This window comes from Bombus vancouverensis, unplaced genomic scaffold, assembly GCF_051014615.1.
Source record: "Bombus vancouverensis nearcticus unplaced genomic scaffold, iyBomVanc1_principal scaffold0027, whole genome shotgun sequence".
NCBI lineage: Eukaryota > Metazoa > Arthropoda > Insecta > Hymenoptera > Apidae > Bombus > Bombus vancouverensis.
In genome coordinates, this window is record NW_027468918.1 from 190161 (window position 1) to 201309 (window position 11149).

At 35.9% G+C, this 11149-nt stretch overlaps 1 long non-coding RNA gene across 1 annotated transcript; it reads right to left on the minus strand.

Annotated features, from left to right (window-relative positions):
* Positions 1–2165: 2165 nt before the first annotated feature.
* Positions 2166–3686, minus strand: LOC143304230 (uncharacterized). Its single transcript, XR_013060929.1, has 3 exons — positions 2658–3686; positions 2462–2582; positions 2166–2341 (listed from the first exon to the last, which is right to left on the minus strand). It is a non-coding gene; the product is annotated as an uncharacterized LOC143304230 (long non-coding RNA).
* Between the last annotated feature and the right edge of the window lie 7463 nt (positions 3687–11149).

Sequence of the window (11149 nt, forward strand, 5' to 3'; positions counted from 1 at the left end):
AAAATCATGTAAGGCAAAAGGTCGAAACAAGTTAATTATATTGGAAGTTTTAATTTTTTAAATATAAATTACGTGTAAGTTGGTAATTATAATGGCTTTAAAGAACTTTGTTTCAATTTCTAACAATTTTAACAATTTTAATAATCATTTGACTGGAGGATACACTTGCCACTTATGTATATTTATATATTCATTATGACCTTTTCATTAATAGAATTTTTCAAAAAACTTTTTAGTTTATCCGTATCGGCTTTGTTTTCAAGGGGATTTATCGTTTCTTTGAAGCACGCTTTCATCCATTTTCTTTCCTGTCATATGCACGAGTGTCCTTTCGTTTATCGTTACATTTATTGCGATAAAAATATTCTCTCCCTTTGTTTCTAGATTCTCATTTCAATCGAATATTAATACACCGTTAAGAGCAAACAGAGCTCAGAACTCCCCTTTCAAGTCATTGCGCGTGCACGTTAAAAATGATAAATATTGTCCATTTACGAAGCAATGCGCAGAATCGTTCGACTTGGAATATTTTAATTAAGGACATCTCTCTACGTTAGAGAAATAATAGGGAGAGACAGAGTTCTTGAATCGATATATCCTTGATACTTCCGTTTTATCGTTTATAAATTATGCACCAAATTGACACAGTTTCCCTATCGATCGTTTCAATCCTGTAAAAAAGTACCAACAGTTTATAAAGGAAAATATTTGAAAATTGCAATTTTCTTTTAAACATGTCTCTTGTATTTTCTAGCAAGTACATTCCTTTTTTTCGATCGAGTTACAGTATATTTTTCTTCGATTTCCGACAAGGAACCGAGACCTTTTTTTCTATAATTCGACCTTCCATTTAGCTCCATGGCCACAGGGAGTCTAATGGGTTCGACGAAAGGGCTAGTGCGTGACGAAAAAATGATCTTGCGAGATTGTGCTTTACCGGAAACTGCCATCATGTTTTTGCCAACTTTTCCTTTGATGTTCACCACCTTTTCGTTGAGGGAACTTTGGTTAGTGGCTTCTTAATCAAATCGCTCGGAGGTATGTTGCTTCCCTTTGGGGAAAATATATCCTACTTTGATAAAATTTTAATACACTCTTGCATTAATTTTGATACTTCTCTACCCTAATTTTATTTGTAGTACTTTTCCTGGATCCGACTCTCTATTCTTTTTATTCCTTTCTATTTTATAATTCTGTTCTCGTTTATTTGGAGAATATAAAATGCTACACAGCTTTTATTCAATTATTCTAAATCTATATTATCTAATTTACCATTATTCTTTCATTCGTCGAGTAAAATCATACTTTGAAGAATGGCATTTTAACAAAGTGAAACTTTCCTCCCTTAAAGACAAGTTTCATAATATCCTGTTGCTTTTCATGGCCTATGTTATACAAACTACAATTCTCTTATATTGTTCTTAAATCAATCGCAATATTTCCCATAATCTTGATTAATCAGTATTACTAATTTATAAATAAAATCGACGGAAGGAACTACGTCTCTTAGAAAGATAATTCCGTTTCAGTTTCTAGGATATTATCATATAAACGATCAGTGTTTATAGCGTTATAAACATGAATTAAAGATATGAACGATAGAACACCAGAACATCGTTAGCAACCACCATGGCGTAAGAAATACTATTTTCGACCTCCATTTGCTGGATTTTTTATTCGAACGCGAACACCTGTCCGAGAAAATCAATCTTCTGGAAACTATAAAATGAAATACTCCACTCGAACAATAATTGTATTGTGTTCTCTCTTAACATATTATTCCCGGATTATTCTCGCGTTATCTGCCATTGATAAACATTTATCTTCGCGCTTTCCTAAATATTCCATATTCATAAAAATGTCCATAATTCTAGAATATACATTTGGTCTACCAGGTGACAATTTTATCACGAACGTTCTGTTTTTTCCACGCGATCATTGACATTTGTAAATAATTTGTGATATTGTTTTTCAATTATATTTATGAAGATATAAAAACAAATAAACTTCAGCAGTAAATATATATGTACTGACAAATTAACACGTTTCAGTGCGAAATCGATGCACGTATCAACATCATTTATTTACTTTTTTTTCAATACTTCTCAACAATAACGAATTAATATTTGTGAAATAAAAATCAAGCAAGAAAATTGTTTCCACCTTTTTCTTTTTTCTCCTGAGCGGAAAGCAGGAATCGTAGAAATCCTCCCGACTTGAACATGTTAAACGAGAAAAAAATTCGCCATGTCATCGCAGTACGGCATTTGGGCGAGCACTGGCGACGAAGATAAAAGACGCATATAACGTGCAGTCTCTCTGCAGCTTGACATCAGGAGATCTGTCGAGTAAAAGCCTGTTTATAAAATTTTTGTTGGTATCTCCCTGACTCGTATATTTGCTTTTTTGTTTATCACCACACATCAGTGTGAGAAGTGTTGCTTAAGTAAATAAATCCTACCACTTTATCGTGAGCGTCATGCAGAAATCATTTATCTCCCCTTCCGTGTCTTCAGATATTGCGCTGACATTCGGCGAAGAACAGACTTTTCGTGTAACTTTAATTTTAACTAAAGATCCAACTAAAAAAATAATGAACATCGAATGTAGCAGTTTGTAACGAAAGTTACATAGCATGTAACTTTGTGATACGATACCTTCTTGACACAGAACGATCAAAATTAATGTAAGGTGGTTTGAACGATATTTTTCAAATTGCTCTTTGAAGGGGGGAAGAAATTTTCTAATTAGAAATTAAAATTGCACGTATCTTTGCTCAAATTCTTCATATATAAGTCGTAACAAACGCTATTTAACAAGAGCTAACAAACAAGAACGTACAGTGAACGAGCTAATTTTCAAGTGATTAGACTTTGATGTGCTAACGATTTTACTAATCCTCCCATTTTACCAATCCTCTATTGCTTCCGCGGACGATTATTGTTTACAATTATAATATTACTTACTTACGCGCTGACGATATCATATCGGCGTAATGAGATCAAAATCGAACAGCGACTATTTCTATTTTTGTCCATCGCACACCGTACTGCGATGGTAACTTGATAATTGCGAAACAAAATCAGGAAACGTTTGCTACGAAGTAAGAAGTAATAACAAGCAAGAGTAGTAATAATAAGCGAAGGTATCTTCGGTCCGTAATTGAGTTGCATCGATCATCTTCAATGCCAGTCAGACGAATCTCGTCGATAAACGCAAAGAAGCTCGTGTTCATGGTGATACATTTTTCTGTCGCATGGCTGAACGTTGCGTTACTGCGACGCTACGTTGATACTACACCGGCGTTCTCGATAAAAAATCCCCTCGAGCCAGCTTGGATTTTTCAACTGATTCGATCAGTTTTATGTAGTATACGTATGAATCGTTTTCCTTTACTTCTTGTTCCTTTTTTTCTTCTTCTTTTTTTCTCGAGAATCTCGAAAAATCGTGCAATTAACGAACAAGGTAGAATCAGTAATTAGTTACCAGGATGACGGAAACGACGTTCTTACGCGTGTCCTTCTTATCCGTAGAATCTGGAATTTCTGATGGAATAATTTTTGTCCTGGCAAAGGCACGTGTCGAAGACAATTGCCAAGTCTCCGTGACGAGTAATTAAAGGATCGTTGATTGGTCCAATTTTAGAACGTTAGAACGCAACAATTACGTGAGTCGTCGGTAAAAAAGGGAAGACGTAGAAATGTACAGCTATGGCGTGCGCGTATGACCCTCTTTTCCGTATACGAAGGAATTCTTGATTGTATCGTTTCTTGTCCCGGCAAAGAGGGGTGTCGAGAACAATCGCGACGTTTTCACGGCGAGTAATTAAAATTTCATCAACGCTAAATACGATTTTAAAATGGATGGTTTGTTTGTAAAAGTGTTAGAATTTAATCTTGGAATTAGGATTAATATTCTGTGGAAGACACAATGTTTATGTTGAAATAATATAATGTGATATTTATTAAACAATTATTTCGAGAGTTATAAATGTGCGTTCTGGAATGCAGACAGTTGGCTAGCTATTCACAGACTAACTGCCTTAGTGACCTGTGGCGCTTGTAAAGATTTTGAACCCCCACTCTCTGTAATGAGTGTGACCTGCGTAGATGTCTGTGTAACGTCACGTGCCACGGAACCTTCTAGCAGCTTCTCGATACAAAGCGCTACGCTGTCAAGGCGCTACACCGACGTGCCCAATGTTCCATCCATATCCTTACGTTTCTTCCGCCGAGTTCTCGGAAGAGCATGCACACGCCAGCCGCCGCGGTACATCTAACGAACGTACGCTAGTGGGGATGGCGCTGGGCAACGAATGGAAGAATCTGTACGATCAAACACTCTATCCGCATGCGACTGATATCGTTGTATTCCAACAAAAAGGAAATAATTTATTGTGGATGAAAGAGATTCGGAGAAGCCGTGCGCGCGAGGAGGACAGTGCAATTCCTCGCGTATGAAGCAATTCCTTGTACAGCAGCGTGCATGTGTGGTCGAAATGTCAACATTCTATAACTGCTTCAAATTGTTCTGAACAAGTTGCATTGTAATTAATCTGTCTTGAAGGCGAATAACAACTCATACGGTGTTAATTACTTGTATCTGCGGCATAAAAACAGGTGACTGTACCGTTGAACGGTACACGTGCATACATGTACGGTACTTACACGTACACACATGCATGCACATAAGCATATGTCTCTTTGTATGTATGTTTATATTCATGTTTCTTCGTACGCATATCGAATCGTCAAAATAAGTTGATCTAGAATGCAATAAAATTCGATGATCTTAATCTGTGACTAACTTTTAGTAGGACTAACTTTACCTTAAGCACATTTTTAGCTAGTAAAATTAAGTTTGCTTTTATTCGATCGAAATGTACGTTGATATCATGTTAAACGTGTATTAATCGCAATTTATTTACTTAATTATAGAACATTTGAATTTTTTATGAAATCTATATAAACGATGATTAAATGGTTAAAGCTTTTCTGTCAATTACGAAAAATATTCCCCCATATTGCCATCACATTTTTAACAGTTAGACGTTAATCATGACGTATGTAATTTTAATACATTGTATATGGACTGGATATATTGTACATTAATTATTTCCCCTTCGTCCATGATCAATTTTCAGGACATGCCCTGTCCCTTATTGTTGATCAAGCAAGCTTCGACTGACCACATTTCCGAAGTTTGTCGACCGTTCCTCGGTGGATTCCACCGATGGACGTCAGATAGCTCTTCGGGCTTGTTTTCTACGATTTTCGATAACTGTAATTCCATTTATTCCCTATTGCTATGCGTTTTCAGCCAGGTATCCTTGGAAATATCGAGTTGGACACGCTCAGCTGGCTCATGGATTGATATTACACGAAAGAGGAAACAAATCAGTTATTTGTAGTATCGACGATTTTTTCCAGGTACGTCGTGAAGAAAACGGTCGCGCACGTGGAACAGGAGGAGAGACAGAGACGCGATTTTTCCTTTTCATGATCATGGGGAATTATTGTAATCGATATTGTAAACAAGTCCTGGCGGAAATATTTTAATCAACTTGCGATTGGTTAAATAGAGTATATCAGGTTGAAGCAATTCTTTATCTCGTCGTAACTTGAAAGATATAATTACCATGAGCGATCGCGTGTATTAGTAATAACTATCGTGTATAATTTAATTAGCTTTTAAGTGAAATAATAATTGCAGGGCGGTTTGAGGAAAATTACGATTTTTAATATCTTTGGAATTATACAGCCCTCCTTAGCTCAAGTAATTTATATAACATTTGTTCATTTCTCGAATCATCGCACATGACACGACTTGAGACATCGATATATCTTCATTCTGAGTTAACATTATTCTTTTCTTTTTTCATTCTTCTAAATAATGAAAGTCTAATAACAGGATGTATTGGTATCTCTCATACAAGAATTCTATTGACATTACTTAACTTCCTTCTTATATTCATTAAGACAGGAAAAGATTCAATAACGAAGTTTAGAAAGAATAAAGAAAAAGTTACACACGAGTAAACATATAGCGAGGAATCGATCTCACGAAAGTTCCAATGATGTAACCCGCGAGAGAAAGAAGAAGAAGAAGGAAATAGCGTGAAAGTTCAGGAATCGCCAGCGATCGTATAAAATATTCTATATAACGTTCAACGATCTTAAAATAGAAAAATGTCTTTTGCGAAACTATTGAAATTATTCCAACCCTTGAAAAAATCATTAAAATAATCTTATCTGAAGAATTATTAAAATAATACCCAACTGAAGGATTATTCAAATAATTCCATACTTAAATTATTTCTTACGCCCACTAAAAGCGAAACAGATTCGCTAACAAGTTCAGCGAAGACCAAAGTCAAAGAAAAAGCAAACTCTTCCCCAAAATTAGCAGAGAATCGATCACGCGGCAGTTTTAGTGGCATTAACTGGCATAAAGAAGCAGAGAAAAATGAGATGCAGGTTCACGAATCGCATGAGGATGACGATAGGTCAGGCGATGATATCCTCTCGTCGATACTAGGAGATTTCTTCGCGATTTCGTGCCGTGCCATTCAAATGAATTCAAATGTCTCATCAATAATTCATGAGGCCGGTTATCAAGGCTACAAATCTTAGGCTCGGGTCCTGTGCATCGTCTGTAATGTTTCATGGCACTCGAAAAGATTCTCCATGAGACGTTACAAAATTATATCAATACTAGTAACAACGGCAACAACGGCAACAACGGCAACAACGGCAACAACGGCAACAACGGCAACAACGGCAACAACGGCAACAACGGCAACAACGGCAACAACGGCAACAACGGCAACAACGGCAACAACGGCAACAACGGCAACAACGGCAACAACGGCAACAACGGCAACAACGGCAACAACGGCAACAACGGCAACAACGGCAACAACGGCAACAACGGCAACAACGACAACAACGACAACAACGACAACAACGACAACAACGACAACAACAACGACAACAACGACAACGATAATAATAATAACAACAACAATAATAATAACAACAATAATAATAATAACAACAATAATAACAATAATATTAACCGATTAAAACTTTTTCTGGAGACATCAACAAAGATGAACGATGAAGTGTTGTAATCAGGTGAGAGGCAAACGTTGCGTGCCGGAAATGTGAACGTGTCATCGTTAACGCGGCCGGAGGCCCGTCGTCACACTTCCCACTAGGGAGAAACACTTTATCTTGAGTTTCCCTTCGCGGGCTAACCTTGCTGAATTGCTTCAAACAAATGATTTTTTTTTTTTGCTTTTGTTTTCCAAGGGAATCTAAGGTGGATTTTGAAAGTTGACGAGTTTCGAATCGATTGGATTTTGGAAGGGAAGTAGTGATGCTGTTTCTATTAGTTCCTGGAGAAAATCGTGGAAACTACTTTTTGAGATTTGTACATGTATTTTAGACGTTGATTTTAAAAGACCGATATTTGTTTGGTACATTTATTTTTGAATTTTTATCGGTGGGAATTTACAGTGTTTTCACGATTCTGCTTTAATTTAATTTTTCACGCCGTTAACATGTTAGTTGCCACGGTGGTTATCGGTGACCAACTAGGTAAAATAAATTGAATCTTTTAAAATGGTTAAAACAGGAATTTCACGGATTAAAAAATTGTCAACAACATGAACCATTTAAATAACATCGTTGGAGAAAAATTGTACCTGTTGGGGTTATCTGTATTCTGTTAATGTGTAACAGAAATATATTCGAGTATAACGGTATAAGTTCAGTGTATGCTAATCCAGATCTGCACGCTGGCAGCGTGACATTACAATAGAGCCCCGAAGCCATGGGCCTATGGTATTTATAATTCCAAAAATCCAGTTTGTTTACATCTCGCTGCACCATCTACACAAGGCATATTCCAGAAAAGGCTATTGGTCTGGAAGGCTCTTCAAATTAATTTAGTAATAGATAATGCTTAATAGGTTCGAAAATCAGGAAAACTAAACAGTAGAGCAGACGTAGAATTTTCCTGGAAGAGTGGAGTGTTTTCCTCCAACAGTGCCAATACAAAATAACACATTACAAAGAATAAACATTACCTCGTACATCTCAATCTATCTTTTAAAGCAAAATATATAAAAATTGAACGCGTTCAAGAAAATAAACATAACGATAGCTATACAGCATATGGCATATGTCAAATCAAATATAATATATTTTTTAACGTACCAGAATTTCAATAGAATTTTAGCAGAATTTTGCTGGATAATTAGTTTAGACGCGCGGTAGGTTGAACAAAAATTGAAAATCGCTGCATTATATCAATCCGTGTGTAAACAAGAATCACGTATTAGACGTGTAACGTCACGAACAACGATTACAAGTGACTCCAAATTCCCTAGAATTTCTGAAAATATCACGGTGCATCCAGGAGGCATTCTACGACCGGGTTAGCCAAGGACAGGAAGTGTTTTCTTAACGAGTACCGGCGATAAATGGAACAGTTCCAGGGAAATAGTTGCACGATACGGTAAACGTGGTTCGATGGAAGTAATGAGTCGCGTTTTACGTCAAAGTATATCCATCGAAGCTGGGTCCATGGAAGTATCAACTAGACGACAGTGTTATACGATCTTTCAGTGAAACTCCATCTGCATCTATTACTTTATTTCATCGATCAATACTCGCTGATCCACTTCTAATAGGACGAAAGAACAAAAAGAATTCTCGCAACGTGTTAACAAGTTTCTATTGGTCGCAGTTCCGTGACTTTTTCCATTATCCAGAATCAATATACCGATAGATGAATATAAGATGAGGAAGAAAAAACTTCGCTTAAATCTAAGATCGAAATGGTTTGACGTAGCGCGTCATTATCGTAACACGATCGGCAAACGCGTTAGCTTTGGTTGGTGATTCGTTCTCAGCGATTATTAGCGACGTTTGTAGATTCTTTTCGTGGAAACCTTGATGTAACTTGCCTCTCGATCCGCTTTTTAAACGTTCAGACTATTTATTCGAATGGTTTTTCGTTTCAATCGAACGAGCAACCTTGGTTGATTTAGTGAACGTTTATTAGAGAACTCGAGTAATTATGCGAAAGGGAATTATGCTCGATCATCGTTAGTGTCCGGTTTTACGTTACAATAAATCATGTACCTACTCGAATTGATAATTCTATGAACATAATATCGTGTTTACAATGTTTCCATTCTGAATTACGATTTTCCTGCTTTCAAAAACGATGGAAGGAGAAGATTGAAATTTTCCAGTTTTCGCGTTTCACAGTTCGTTCCATTGTTTCATGGGATACATAATTTACGATAAAATTAATTATACAGTACTTTGTCTTAATTTCATTGGAAATAGCATGTAATGCTTAGTTAACGTCATCGAATCGCGAATGACTCATAAACGTTTCGTTTGGACTTATGTTATTATATTTTAGACAATTTTATTCTATTTCAATTTTTCACAGCATCTAACACCTAAACTGTAAAACTTAAGATATTTTATATCTGAAATTACTTTTCTGTCATGATGTTATTGTAAACGAGAATCACGCAGTTTTTCAAGGACTGATCGGAACCGCGTTCATTTTAGCATGTCACATGCCACGGGGGTCATCGGTCACCGACACTCAACTTGTCGGTGCCGCCATGGAGGTCACCGGTAAGCGGAGTGCCAAGATTGGTAAAAATAAAATCAAAAAATTTGAACAAATGTCGATTGTTCATTATCACCATCGTTACTACAACGGCGTGACGAAATTAATACAGTATAAAACATATAAAAATAAATTTATTTATACATGAAATATAGACCTATAATACTTCACCGTTACATTTATCGCATAATAAAAAATTCATTATGGCGCCACGGGTAATCCCTGTAAAGCTAGCATTCAACGTGTTGAAAGCTTCTTTCAGTTCGATCAATAGTATTGGCATAAGAATGACGCAAAGGCTCATCGTTGTTGCGTTTATCGAATCAACGAGTTTATATTTATACGTTTTCCGTGATAAACATTTTTTGTTTTTTTCCTCGTCAACCACAGAATTAAAGATTTGTCCAGCTGTTATTACACGTAAGTTATGCAAGGCAGTTTATTTTACATTAGGCCTTCGTGTCTGACCACAACAAATTTAAATATATTTATAAATTCATAATAATTTACATAAGTATAAATAGTTTTTATTTGAAAGAATTTTTAATTGATTTGCAAAGAAGAAGATTTAAACCGAAAGATGGTAGAGACCGTCTATAATCAGATTTTATATACAAAACGACAAACTTTAAAATTCTCTACGGTCTTTAACGAGGTTATCTCATCCGTTTGAAATTCTTAACAATTAGTTAAAAATATGAAACATTTAGTAGGGGACCTGTTGCTCTCATCGCTTTAGAATCCGTAAAACTTTCGACCACAAAGTACTTCGTTTGAATAAAAAATCCTGCTCGGTACAGCACTTTACAATTCTACAAACCTCATTTTCTCTACTTCAAACCTATTTTACGCGTTTTTACGTTCTGTATTCGACTTATTTTCCAGGTACACAGTGTCCATGCTTAAAATTTCACACCGGCGCGATGGTACAAAAATTATTTTATACTGAATCTCGTGTTTTGTTGTTAAAAACTATGGATATTGATAAAAATAAATTTCACGCGAAACTTTAATTTTTGGAATCAAAAATCATTTTAATCGATCAATAAAATTATGAAAATTGTCCAGAGATTCCAAAATTATTAAGATTAATCTTCTCTTAAAGATCCTAAAATTATTAAAAATCAGAGATTTTTAAATCATTAAAAATTGAAGATTCTAAAGTTACTTTATTTATTTATTTACATTTCATAATTCTGCCTTCCGCAGTAAAGCGGACTTCCAGTTACACTTCCGCTTGGGATTTCAACGTTATCAAAAATGATTAAAAGCCTAAAGGCCTAAAAAGTTCTCTGTTTGCTATTTCACTGTTGTATGCTTTCTCACCCTTCGTCCCTAATCGATGAACATCGCTCTAATTCTTTTCTCTCCCTTTACTTTCAATCGCACGAGAGAAGCGTCGAAAAACCCACGACCACGAGGGATGAAAGGATGGTTTCAGGGATGGAGATTCGTGAAAGCAAGCCGCGAGGGAAGAAGTGAACCGAGA